General features: G+C 34.6%; 1 protein-coding gene across 12 annotated transcripts in view; it reads right to left on the reverse strand.

The window, feature by feature from the left end:
* LOC145660725 (uncharacterized) overlaps positions 1–14,942 on the reverse strand; it is an 88,022-nt gene that overhangs the window by 55,918 nt on the left and 17,162 nt on the right. The window lies entirely within an intron of this gene.

Here is a 14,942-nt window from a genome sequence, read left to right on the forward strand (position 1 = left end):
ACTACCATCATTTTGTTTCAGTATTTCAAGTTCTTTGGATGCTATTTGTACACAATTTGATTGGAACCAATTCCCACAACGTTTACAGTTTATTGATATACTACAGTTTGAATCACCTGTACCTTTACAACAACTATGTTTCTCAGGTTCATGTTGGTGTATGCTTCACTTACTAAATCTCATATTTTCATCTGACATCGGCTACACATCCCAAACATTCTCCAACAAAATCTCCACCAATGAAAACTTAACAATACCTAATTTGTATGAAAAATCTTATAAATTCTAACAGTACTACGTACTATAGTTACAATTATCAATATTGTACTTATCCTAAAGCCAAATGTCGGCAAATTTAATAAAGAGTGAGTTTCACAACAAAAGAAAATCACAAATCTTGGATGTAGTCGCCAAAGTTGATAAAGAAAGCTCTCTTGGCGCAATTAGTTAAATTGAAATGAACAAATGCTGACTGATGTAACAAAATTTGATAAAGACATAACTTTTTCAAAAATTAATTTAAATAAACTTATCGTCTCCATGGTAACGAATTCTGGTTGGAGACGCCAGATTGATAAAGGCTAGTTTTCACAAGTTATTTAAATTAAAATAGTATCGGAATAAATAATATCTTAATATCAACAAAATATAGTAGTTTTGCCCGGCTAAATTATTCCAGAATAAAATATTTATTCTCATTTTCCCATTTTGATTTTGAAGTTTGTATTCAACGCGTTCTAACTCTTTTCCCAGATTCTTACTAAAATAGTAACCGCTTGTGAAGAATTTATAACTTCTAGAATAAGGCATCATTCCATTATATATATATGTACTAAATTTTTATATTGGAAGTTAATTGATTCATTAGACTAAACTAGAATGTTCTTTTTTTATACTGTGGATCTTATTTATTGTGTTTCAGGTAGCGGCATACAAAACAGAATTGAACATTCTGAATAAGATGGATGACAGCAATATCATTTGAATGAAGGGGAGATATTTATATAATATTTTACAATATTATTCATACGATCTCTGTTCTTTATATATATATTTAATTTTCATAACAAAAGTTTTGCTATACTTTTTTGTAGTGAAATAAAAACATTAAACATTTTTACTTTGCTTCTTTGCATTGAAAAGAACAGAAAAAAATGGAAAGAAAAATCTTATTCTTCTGTTTAAAGTACCTCATTGCAGTAACATATGCAACGCATATAATATATTCCCAGACGGATCGTTTTCCATTAGGGTTATCTAGAACCTGATCATAAATAAAATGGAACACATCAAATTACAATCCTTCTCTTTTAACAGCATTGCATTTGATGACTCTTCATGACTCCAATTAACACTTAAGCTGTCTCATTAAATATATTGGTTAAATGAGCGATAATACCCTCTTTATCACATTCCACTATTACACGCCTTCTCAATTTCAGAATTAGAGGGAAATAGCGGCAGATAGGAGGCATCGCTCTGTATGGCCATAGCATTGAATTATCCTATTCAGTCACAAAACCAAATATGATGAAGTAATGAAACATGAAATATGTACAAATAGACATGCACACACTACAAAAACTACCAGACAGCATCTTAAAGTTAATTGAAAACACGTATCACTTCTTGCGAGAATTACAGAAACAAAGATTCAAAATGGATGAAGTGCCAAAGAAAAAATATCTATTTAATGTAACAGATCAGTCTCTCGTGAATAAGTGCAACAAGCTGAAGCCGTAATTGCATCCACAAATGAGGTAACTATTCTGTCGTTTGATGTCATAAGCCAAATCTTTATTACATAATTAATTCAAAATAAAATGTAAAGAAAAAATACTGTTAAGGTTCCAGACTTTAATTAATTTCTGGACTTCTCATGCTTATAAATAAGATTTAAGTTATTTCTGAAGAAGAAAACATGGAAACGGAAGTTGGCATAGCAACAGAAGTTATGCGAGATCGCTATCATTGTTCTAGAAAATTCTTACACACTACATTAGTGGAGAAACAATTACAGAATGTATGAGATGTGTGAAGGCGTACACAGTTTAAACCAACATTTCTGTATCCATCACTGTCAACACAAAAATACAATACTAAACGCTGTTACTCAAAGTTACTTCAGGAAAGATTATTATTATGATGGTAGCGTTGAAATCGCCATCTTGGTTTTAGAAATTTTGAATTTGCGTGCCTAAAAAATTAAGTAAAACTTCGGTTACCTAAGGCACTGAGGTTTTTTTGTAGCTTACACACTGTCGATTAGCTACGGGATTCCACCAAATTTCACTCTTATGCGGAATCGATGCCTGGTCGTCTCACGACGCTAATCACAGGTTATTATTGTCCCGTGAAGCCAGTTCACAAGGCCGAGACAAACACTATACCATAGCAACCCACAAAAGAATAATCCAATTTTTAGCACAGCATTCTTAATCAACCAAAATGTACTAAAGGTTGCTCCTGATGATATTTCTTACATAGGTTCTTCCGAAAGAAGCAATTCGCTAAAGAATTTTGCAGTTGAATTAACTTTCACTTGAATTACACTTTGCAGTACTGGTTTTCTCTTTAATAGCCTGCACCTCTTCTTGCAGTATTCGAATTTGATTTGTATGTTGGTTGACTTGTGTTTCTATTACATCAACGGTACTTCTCACCACTGCAAATCTATGGATAATTTGGTCTATCCTGTTGTCGGTTATTTCCAGTTTGGTATTTATCTGATACGTTACTTTCTTCAATTTAGAATCCTGCTGCTGTCCTATTTGTTGAGTTAATAGTTCCAGTCTGGAATCCAATTTGGAATCTAGTTGCTGTCCTATTTGTTGTGTCACTTGCTCCTATCTGGAATCCGTCTGTTGTGTCATGGAAATCACTGTCCTAGCTGTTGTAAAAGATTAATCACGTCCGTTGAAGTCTCAGTTGCCTGAATATTGACATCTTCAACTCCGGTACTGATATTCATTTTAGCTCTTCGATATATTTTTCGTAATCCGTGATGTTGAGATAGCTTACTAAAACTTCTGACTAATCTCAAGGGTCCGCGGTTCCGGCACCATATAAATATGTAACGTCATTTCTTCGTTACATCCCTTGATTCAAATATACTTTGAATATTCATAAAGTCCACAATGAATTACACCACAGTTATGTACATTTGGATATGTATATTTTTTCAATATATATACCTTATTTATGACATTAAAATAATATACATTCAATTCTAACAATATGGTTGTTAGTTCTATATATTTCTACATTACAATATCAACCAGATAAACAAGTTGTCATAGCAACGAAAACAAGAAATATCTCGATATAATACAAATATTTAAATTATTTCTTTATATACTTTCTTTTTCTTCTTAATAGCTTGTGCCCTTTAAATAGCACACTTGCCCGTAAATAGAAACAATATTTGGAAGTGCGTATAAAATATACACTATTGTTGTATAGTAACGTATAAATAGTCTTGCTCTGGTTGCATTATTATTCGAGTCGTGAATGCTGACAGCGTATCTTCCTTGTTTTCAGTTGGTAACTGAGGTTTCCGTGGACGTTTAAACAGAGAAATTATATTCTTGTTTAAGTCGATGGCAGAATGCGAATGTTGGAGAAATAATTATTAATTCCTATAATTATTGGCAATGTCCTGTTAATTATTCGAAACTAATGGGTGAATGTTTGTCGTATTTTAAATTTTATCAGTGCTATTTGATTTAAACAAATATTCTTTCCCGAAATTCCTTTTACTATTATCTGAAATGGAATTAAATTTGTTCCAGGAGGCAAGGATTCGGACGACCAGACCGAAATCGTACTCCCCGTATCAATTGTTTCGTTTTGAATTCCTGATTTTGTTCTAATTGTCAAATGTGAAATTTTATTTTCGTCTTCTAGAGTGACGTTTTCTCTTCTTTCTGTCAATTATTCTGACTGCTTTTCTATCACAGGAATTTCGTAAGTTATATCATTGTGCTTGCTAGGTCTTCATGTTTCGGATGATGATGGCTGTCGGCCCCCTTGCCAAAGGGCGGTCTTACACGTTTTTTGGATGCTTATAACAAATAGATGGTCCGTGTCCCCGCTTCCGCAATATCATGCATTCAAAAATTTGATCCTCTGTTGGTGTGTCCTACTGACTATTATGGGCTTGTCCGTTTTTCCTTTATTATTGTTATTCCTCTTCCTATATCCTTATTGGTTTCTATAGCTCGTTTTCGCTACTACTAGTAACAGTTCTGCCATTTTATTTGCCAAGGTAGATAGGACATGTTGTGAATGAGTTTGCTTGTGGTGGGGAACGGTCTTATGTTCTCGACTCGTATTCTGGAATTCTTGAGGATTAGGTACTGATGGTTGAGAAGTCGTTATAGAAGGATTCGATTTATACGTTTTAAATTGTTGTTGGGATGCATGGCAGGTTGCGTTTGTATGGGATAGGTATGGTGGCGTGGTTGTTGTATAGGATACGTTATCTTTGGTTCGGTTCGTAATACATACGATAGATTTTGTGGGTTAGATATAGGATTTTGGCCGCATAGCGTGTGCTTTTTTTTGATAGCCTGCATGATTTCCTTTTCTCAAAAGGTCATTGCCGGCTTCCAAAGTGTTCAATTCTGTTTGTAAGGTGTCTGCTGTTTAAAACCCGATCTTGTTAAGAAAGTCCCTTTGTAATTCCGAAGATAAATGTTGGATCTTCTGTTCTTCTGACGAATCCGGTACTGTCTAATCGCTCTGAGTTTACGCAAAAAATAGGAATCTATGGATCGTCTGCTCCCTGTTGGACTTGAAATAATTCCTGTTACGCTTTGTACGATGGAATCTTCGGCCTGCTTAGTGCTACTAATTTCGATTTTAAAGTTTCATAAGACATCGTTCCGAATTGATTTTGGTTTTTAAGCTGCAACACGAGATCTAATGCCATGTCCTGCAAGTATATAGGTAAAATTTCCTTCCTTTTAGCTGGTGACCATGATTACATTGTTGCCATGTGATCAAATAGCATGAAAAATCTGTCCGGATCCTCATGCACATGTCCTGAATATTTCGTCAAATGAGGCATGTTAAGAGATATATTAGTTGCACCCTCTGTCATATTTGTATTATTTTCTCTGGGTTTATATGTCTGGTTACCAGATTTAGTTTCCGGCATAAAATCGCACTCGGGAAAGATAAAGAAAAAAGGAAAGAAAGATAGTGAAACTTAGATGAATTTTGATACCTCATCAGAGTCTGCTAATAAGTTAATAAAAAGAGCGCCCCGTACAAAACTCCGGTGCTTATCAGCACGCAATGATTTTATAGGTAGACACAAAATAACGGCACGGTCCACTCTTTTCCCTTCACCAATTTATTATAAAACTGCTATATACAATGTTTTTGATTTACAAAGAATAAGTAGTGCCTTTTCCTTAATGACTAGATGAAGAGATATCGATGTTTTGCCGGGTGCTCCTTCTGCTCATGGCAGCTTCCAGAAAACTAGAAGGTTGTAGGTGAGATTAAGGATAACCCCTTAGCTCACGGCAGCCTCTTAAGGTTTTAGTTGAATTTGGGACCCCTAGTCCAATGCGACATAAGGTTTAGGAAGGGTGTACTCCTAGTCCAATGCGACCTCACAGCAAATGATGGTTAATTGATCAGTTGGTCGACTGATGAGTGATGGTGTTTTGTCGCGATTAGGGGATCCTTACAATATGTACTGCTTCAATTAACCATGACGAATCCCATCTGCTATCGGAAAATTATTTACAACTTTGTACAGAATTGAGGATAAATAAAATGAAATGAAATGATGACCAATCCATTCGTCAAAATCCTGATCGAAGAAATTACAACGCCAAAATGAGATGGTGTTTCATTGTGTTGTCCTATGAACTGAATGATTTCGTAACAATGATTAGTGTCAAGTTCTGGAATGACAAGTTCCTGCAACCTTTGAAGGTTTGTGTCGCTGAGAAGAGTTTTTTTTTAAAGGAACCTATGAAACCATCATTCCAAATACCATCGAAAACAGTGACGCAAGAACTTTAATTCTCCTGTGACAATTTCGTGGGGTTTGGTATTACTCCAGTTAATAAACTCGTATCTATTTATAGGACCGTGCACTTTGAATAGAGCCTCGTCTGCCCAAAAAAAATGTTTCCAGAAGTCTCTGTCAGCTTCATTGCGAACGAGAAATCACTCACAGAACTCAACATACAGGTGTGAATCTCATTCGTGCAACGCATGTAGAAGCTTTAGCTGATCAAGTTTCATCTTAAAAGACATGTTTCTACATGTTCCTTACAGACGTATATGTCATCCTCATGTCACATGTGCACTTTCTGGTACATTTAATCAGGCTAGATACACAACTCTGGCAATAAATTCAATGTTTCATTCACTTGGTGGTGGATCACATACAGAACCTATAACCTCGAATCGTTGGTTATGATTTCTCATGGTATGACGTAGTGGTGGTTCTACACCTCAAAATCTTCAGTCTTCTATTAGCACACTTGTGTTTTTGTTGTGTATTCTCCCAGCCTGTAGCACAAAACAAATTGCTACTTTCTTAATTTGCGATTCATCTCAACACCTTCACTACTCGTTATGACCTTACTCAGTAAAAAATTGTTAAATAAACGCATACGCAAATATGGTTACAAATCTCAGCCAGGCTTAGAGACACAATAGTGTCATTTCTACTAGTACTACTATTACTACTACTACTACATAAAAAGGCTCGCAGAATTCTTTCGTTACATACTTTAAGGATTCGCGTCTTCTTGCCTATAGCTCGCTAATTTTCCTTTTCTTGTTTTGGGAAAACCTACTTTGTGCCAACCCCCGAAAGTGAATGTGAGTCTTAAGGATTACATCACGCAATAACTACTGAACAAATTGAAATGAAATTTCGTACGATTATCGTCCTTTCCCCTACAAAACATATCTAATCTATTAAGATGGGTATCCTAAGGAGGGATCAGGGAATCATCATGTGTATAAAACATTAAGTATTTTGTAAGCTCATCAAGCTAAAAAAATGAAAATTTAAGGGGGGAAGATGGCATGTAAATATATGAAGTATAGCGACATACAGTATGTGTGTACGTTAAAGCAAAACTCTTAAACGCTTAGAGCGATTTTTACCGAACTTCATACAAATGTGACTTACAATCTGCAAAGAAATATACTACGGGGTAACCTCACTAGCATTTAGCATTGTTAGGGGGAGGTGAGAAGAGGATACGAGGAAAAATAATGAAAAATGACCGATATTAGAGTAATTTCTATAATCTTTGGATCGCTGAGACGTTTAGTGACATTACAGATTACATTTAGACAAGACAATTCTAGCACTTATAAGGTGGGAAGTGAGTAAAGATAATTTAAAACGGCTAACATTAATGCCGGATAAATATACTTTGCGGCCACTGAATGATTGGTTACCTTCCGTCCAAGTTTAGGCAAGAAGGGGTATGTCAGATGATCTAGGAATCTACATGGGTGCAATGTCAAATGCCTTGACCGATAACTGAAAACGATAACGTTGAAGTTGTTGCGGATCATTATTTATTTCACTCATTTCTTATGTCTCGACAAGGTAGCAACGCCAAACATGGGTTATTCTTTATTATTCATTTCATTCAATACTGCTCAGGAGATGACAGGAGCAACTAATAAAACGTTTGTCTTCGATATTAATGTGATCAATTTCTTAATTTTCAAGGGGTAAGCCAAAGGCTTTGCTCTTCTTTATTCATTTCACTCGACTTTGCCCGGGAGTTAACAGGGTTGCTTTAGACGTTGCTCTTTGTCATTTATTTCATTCATATCATTATATTCAATGAAAGTATGGGGACGGAAAAGGCGAAGGCGTTGCTTCTAATCTTACATGTACCGTGAATGTCAGCTTGCTTTTAAATAGACAAGGGCGAGGTGCTTCCGTTCGTTATTTATTTCATGAATTCCTTTCAGCGAAGACGTGGGTGCAGCAAAGCCGAAAGTATGGTGGTAAGAGTACAGTGGAGTTACGAAATTTTATCATTACCCTCTGATTGGAATGCATATTCTACGAAAGGAAAGAGTTCACATACTTTCCGCAAAAAATTCAAAACTACTACATAGTCCTTCTCGCCCTCGTGGATCGCTCGTCAGCATAGAGCTTCAATATCGCCTATTTCCTCCTTTTTCTCCTGCTACAAGTAGGTAGGGGGAAGAAGTGTTCAGTCACGGAAAATGTACAATTACATTATACGTAAAGGCAGGCACCTAAAGGCCTACCTTGTGAGCTGGGCGAACGCTAGAAAGACCCAAGCCATAAGACCTGACTACAGATTTCGTGACTTACGTGCGCTATGAAGTAGTATCACTCATATAAATCAATATTAAAGTAACTAAAATTTTTTGTTCAGTTTTCTCATTCGTACACAGAAATAAATGTAATAGTTGTTCTTAAATAATTTTTCGTATTATTTGGGAAGGCATGCCACTCATTCACTACATTAGAGAGCCATCTCTGATATTAAGTACATTAAGAACAATAATATTAACAAATAAAATATACAATAGCAGATAGAACAATAGCCTGGCTTCAAGTATGATATTCTGCAAATATGAAAACCTGGGATATGATAGTAATACAAAAAGTTAGTTAATTTTTCTCTCGTTTAAAGTCCCAATGTTCTGCATAGAAAATAGGAAGATAATATGAGTTAGAAAGAGAGAAAAATGACATAATGTATTAAAAGTTTTTAGGAGTACCACATTCATAAATGTATGAACTGAGTAGTCGAAACCTAGTGATCAGTGTAATGATAAATCCATTGGAGCTTTCATATAGCAAATGTACTTAACAGTAGCACATTCTTGGAATCAGTATATAAACACCACAGTCATTGTTATCTGTAAAAGATTCCACAACGAAATGACATTAGAACACAATCAGAAATTTGGAACAATTTCAACCGAACGAGAACACAAATAATTTCAGTATTTCCAAATAATTTCCAAGCTGGAGCGTGTTTTGTAAAGTTTACTCCTAAATTTTTTATCATTACCGCTAAATAGTGTATCATTACAAAAACTGAATGTTCTAGTGCCAATATATTTTATAAAAATTTGTGTTCATACGCGTTTTCTTTGTCTGCGAACAAGTGACGCTTAGAGTTAACAGACGTGCTTTGGCTGAATCAAAACATGCTAGGATGACATTCTGAGAAATCGTTTCAAATTGTGGAAAATGTTGTAGATCTCTCAACATGAAACAAAAAGGAAAGTAAATGTCCCAATGTGGAGAAGAATATAATATACGTAAGTGAAATGTCTTCTACATCTCCCAACAATCTTTTAGCTGTGAAAATGAGTGTAGTTATCTTCTTAAACAGTTAATATTAATGAAGTAAATCCGTGGCTTTCGTGTCGCGTAACCGTTTGTACTATCCGCGTCGTACTATTGGGCCATTCGAAGTGCACGTCAATATTTTTCTTTCTAAATTACATTGAAAGTTAATAATGAGTATTATTTCAATTGGAATCCTCTATGAGTGTCACAAGTGATTAACTATTTGTGTTTAATTATAATGTTTGTGTTTGTAAGGGTAAGATAATAAAATAGTTACACGTACAGGCTACTTTGTTGTTATTATGTTTTCATTCACAATGTTGTACAAGAGAACATCGTATTCAGGTTTCAATGATAGATGTTCAGGTTAAGGTGAACTTAGTTAACTCCCAAGCTGGGGCTATATGAGACTCCACACTTGGAAATCCGAGGTTATGTGAGACTTCTAGTAAGGGAGGCTAAGGTTGACGATATGATACGCACTCAATTCGATTTAACTGAATGTCCCCCGAACCCCGTTAGAGATAGTAGGCATCCGATATTCTGAATTATTTTGAGATCATCAGTAAAGAAATGAAAAGGATTCACCACGAACACGATATCAACGAAAGATTATTTTTGTTTGGTTCGGATCCTAATTTGTTGTATTTATTAATTTCACTGATTGATAATTCCGACTCCTGGCGAGAGGCACTCAGCACGAAATATTTATATTATACGCTTCAGGTGCACGCAGAGTCGACCTCAGAACGCTCATATCTTGGCTAAACCCTCCCAGTGATATTTTGAAATGAACCAATTTCACTCATATCATTAGAATTCATCATTTCAGCAACGGGGCATCTAAAAGGACTTAAGCATAAAGCGATTTTTCGCTGAGAAAGTTTCAACAACTTACGTAATGCTCAAAAGGTGTAATATGGTTGCTATATTTGTTAGTATTAATTAATGAAGCCGGCAGAAGAGATGCAATATAATTACGTAAGTTTACGGTAATGTTTCTTTTACTTTAAATTATTGTGTTCTTTAATAAAAAATACAGCAATGTACTTCTAAGGTCACGTTTTACTTTGTAAATGAGATATATGTCTTTCTTTCGGGGCAGTTATTTTAAGGCGGAGTACAATCATAGCTACACAAAATAAGTTGAGAGATTCTGTTACATGACTAAACACTTGGAATAAACTGCTGAAGGCCTCATAGTTCCACGTAAGAAACCCAACAATATGCAGTCACGAACGTTAGCTTTATAGAGTACACAAAAACGGAGATATTAGTCCTAATGCTGTTCACACCCTTCTCCCGGAAAGATCTTTGTTCCACTCAAATGTGAATGTATATGATATTGTTATAAGGCAGTATCCCCGTCCTTCGGGTTTCTGATAGGACTTTTGGTCAAGGATTCTATCACAAAAGAAAGGAAGAAAACTTCCAAAAATATCATTTCACTATTTAACATTTAGAGTTTAATATGTGGCAGCCGTATAGGAGAGACGATTTAAGTAATAAATATTAGTTTTGTCCCTGCATGGATCTGAATAAAATTATGTAGATGGCGAATTAATCTCACACGTAGTCTCTCACTGCACAAAATACTGGAATACTTGTCTCCAAATAAAACAACTAACTATATCGTTCTCTGTTTACGATTTTACTATAGATGAAAGAAGGGGTTATAATTTATTCTGGGTAATTCTTTTCTTATGAAACCGATGATATAGCTCTGATAATATATTTTATACTATTTGTGTTCTTCATTATGTCAATAACACAGACATTGCTTACGAAAATAAAAGTAATATTGGAAAAATGGTTTCCAAGAATATTGTAAGAAAGAATGATGATGTGTGAAATACGAGACGTTGCTTAGTACTTTATGCTGAGACTCGAATAGACATTCTTGCTTTCTCTCTTGGTAATCTGCGTCCTCCATATGAGCACAAATATATATATATATATATATATATATATATATATATATATATATATATTTAGGAGAAAGGAAAGGGTTTGTGAAAACTTCACAAAAAACTTAAAATAACAATTGGATTTCCTATGAAAAAAAAAACTATTTAGTTTCTTATCTTGTTTGGAGATGAGTAGTACGAGAACAAGAACAGATACCGATTTGGTGAAAATCATACTGCTTTCAAATAATAATAATAATAATAATAATAATAATAATAATAATACTCGGAGACTCTCTCAAAGGAAAGGGAAAATAATTTCGATGGAAAATCGAAACCAATTTCGGTGAAAACAACCGCTTTTGGAGAATACGGAAGAGAGAAGTTTTCCAAAAACTTTTTTTAAATATACAAATTTATATTGCCCATTCTTACACGGGAAAGTCTCACAAGTTGTCGCTGAAATATGATTACTACATAACACATTTCATACAGCATCATGAGAAATGAAAATAGGCAAAATTTACGGTGCTATGGACCAGAAGGATAGGAGCTACGGGGCTTCAAAATTTGAATATTTAAAAAATTATACCTCATATCATCGAAATATATACGGTTTAAGTAAATATCTAGGAAACCGTTAAAGGAATCAAACCAGAAGTTGCACAATATAATGAGAACAAAATGTCCTATTGAAAACCACAAACAGTGTTGCCAACTCAGGAAAAAATATTTTCTTTGAAATAGCACCATATACAAATGTGCGCAGATTAAAAAAGCAATCAGTAAATGTAAGAGTGAAGTGTAGTGGTACAGTGTTCCACACTGTTGGAGCTACGTGTACTGAAAATATAGAATGGGGAAGTCTGATGTGTGGCATCAGAGGGTAAGAAAGAAATCTGAGTCTCACGAATTTAGTTCAAATGCATAACACCGATAACATAGCAAAATGTAAGCAGTGTCACAAAATATTGGTGCATTTCAAAAACGAAATTAAGTGATGCTATTTTTACGTCATGTGTCAGCTCTGAAGCTATATAAGACGGGACCTATAGTGTTAAGTGGGATCCCAACCATTATGAAAGAGAAAGATAACAACGAAATATACGGTGAAAAGTGCAATACATGTCCGAGGCGGGATTGGAACCCGCAATCCCCAATGTCAGTGTCCTAGCCTTCTAGACCACACGGCTATCCGGGCCGACGAAAAACGAAATGAGGTAGTAATAAAATAATTATATTTATAATATGAATATGGTAATATTACAGTGTACAAACATAATCATATTGTATGTAGGAGAGGAAATAAAAGAATATGTTACTTAACACGAAAGATATAAACCAAGCGAGTACTCTTCCAAATATTGTTAAGATAATCTGGAGAACCAGTTTACAGAATTAGAAAAAAAAATGTGTTTCTTTCCTCGCGTGTATCATTTTGTTTTCGCGAGTGTTCTGCTTATTCCCCGAGCGGTTGCGGAAGTAATGCAGATCCCCCACTTTTTTCTAGTGCATTCTTTATTACTCTCTGTTGTCACATATTAGACTTCTCCGTTGTATATTTTCAGCACACGTAGCACCAACAATGTACAACACTGTACCACTACACTTCACTGTTATGTTTAGTGATAATAGTGCATTTTAAATCTGTGCACATTTGTATATGTTGCTATTTCAAAGAAAATATTTTTATGCTGAGTTGGCAACATGTTTCGCATATGGCAACCCTGTCGTATTGGATAGAGCATTTTATTTTCAGTATATTGTACAACTTTTGTTTTGATTGCTTTAACGGTTTTCAAGATATTTACTTTAAAGGTACATAATTCCATAATATAATTTTGTGGATATTCAAATTTTGAAGCCCCGTACCTACTATTCTTCCAATCCATAGCACCTTAAATTTTGCTCATTTTCATTTGTCATGAAGCTCTATGAGATTTGGGGCCTTCCCGTGTTAGATTGGATCATCACACATTACTTGCACTCGACTTTTATGTATTTTTTTGCTATTCCTTATAACTGTTCTCCTCATGCTGGTTAAGTATACATATTTTGTGACACCATGCAAAGGTCAATTTGGCTTATCTACTGTATATGTTATTTTCTGTGGCAAAAGGCCTGCAGACCCAACGGTTAATCGTAGAGGGCTCAGCTCTAGTGTGTGAGATCGCTGGTTCGATCCCAGCTTCCGCCAAGTTGATTTATGTGTAAAAAGCACTGTGTCTGGGTTTCCTTGTGGTTTTTCTGTTCCCTCCCACTCTATTCATTCCACCATAATCATTCCTCGTTTAGCTTCGGTGCACAATCGTGGCAACTTAAACTACGAGAATACACAGAACGCGTTCTGTCCTAATTTCACTTGTGGGAATTGAAAGCAATTGCTGTGATTTCTTAATTAATACTGGTATATATATATAAAACAAAGAAATATTTTGCTATGTAATCATGCATTGACGTGCTTCTAGTAAATAAAAGTTATAGCCACCTCTGAAAAACATAAATCAAATTAATGAAATCAGAAAATAGCCCAACGTTTGATTTGAAGATATTAAGTGTAAGCAATTTAATTTAGAACTGCCAGTCATTCAAAAAACTCATTTATTTAATAAACTATCATAGCTTGAAATTAACAAAAAATTGGCTACTTACCAATGAATCCTCCCTTGAAAAATTTATTTCAAGCCTTGCCTCTCAAAAATTTTTCAAGGGAGGATTCATTGGTAAGTAGCCAATTTTTTGTTAATTATGAATATCCCCCCATGGGCCCATGTAATTATTATCATAGCCTGCTTTAACTAAATTTGGTTTTCACCTGCCATTTCACAGCATAATTTACAAAGTTGTGTTTACAATGTTAAGTCGTTTAATGTAGATGTAACAAATCATCTATAACTACACAATAAAATGTTCTAAAATTATGACCTCTCTAGATTTTGTCACACATCAATTATTGTGATTCTGATCTAAGGATAACAAAGTACTGAATGATCATACAAAAAGTGAAGTAGCTGAAATCTTCAGTTTCAGTCTTCAGTTTCAGGATTGTGTTTTAAACATAACTTGCAGGCATTTCTTTATTTGTTTAGTACGGGATCTTTTCTTGAAAAACGTTAATTCTAAGATGATTAGTGTACAAAAAACGGGTAAATAGTTTTTAAAGGAGTATATACTTCGGTGGAAAATTATTTTTAATAAAAGTAACGACAGCCAATTTAATAAAAAAATACAGAACATTCTGCAATATCCTAAAATACACAATTTTGAAGTGTTGGACCAGGGTCACCACAGTGAGACCTAATTCAATCATAGAACTTGCACATCAATGAAGCCATCGTGCATATCGTAATTAGGATATGCAAGAATTTCAGAAGAATCATCAAAAGCGAATTATGCACTGACAACTTTCTCCATTGCGCAATACTTACGGTATTATGATTATTTCTTTGTGTTTCTTATCTGATATTTTTACTCTATTTTGTATAAAAATATTAGCTACAAAATACCTACATAAATGAAGATTTATGAATTCTTGTCGTATATCATGTTTGGTGAATTAGATAACGTATTGTGTACTTAATCATTATAATAAATGTCCTCTGTATTGTAGTTAACATCTTAGAATTCTCCTACAAGTATTGTTGTACTTTGTATTTTTCCACATCATATTCATGGTATTTTTAAGAGGTCTGCTTATA

The sequence above is a fragment of the Thermobia domestica genome, chromosome 9 (genome assembly GCF_964235325.1).
Source record: "Thermobia domestica chromosome 9, izTheDome1.hap1.1, whole genome shotgun sequence".
Taxonomy (NCBI): domain Eukaryota; kingdom Metazoa; phylum Arthropoda; class Insecta; order Zygentoma; family Lepismatidae; genus Thermobia; species Thermobia domestica.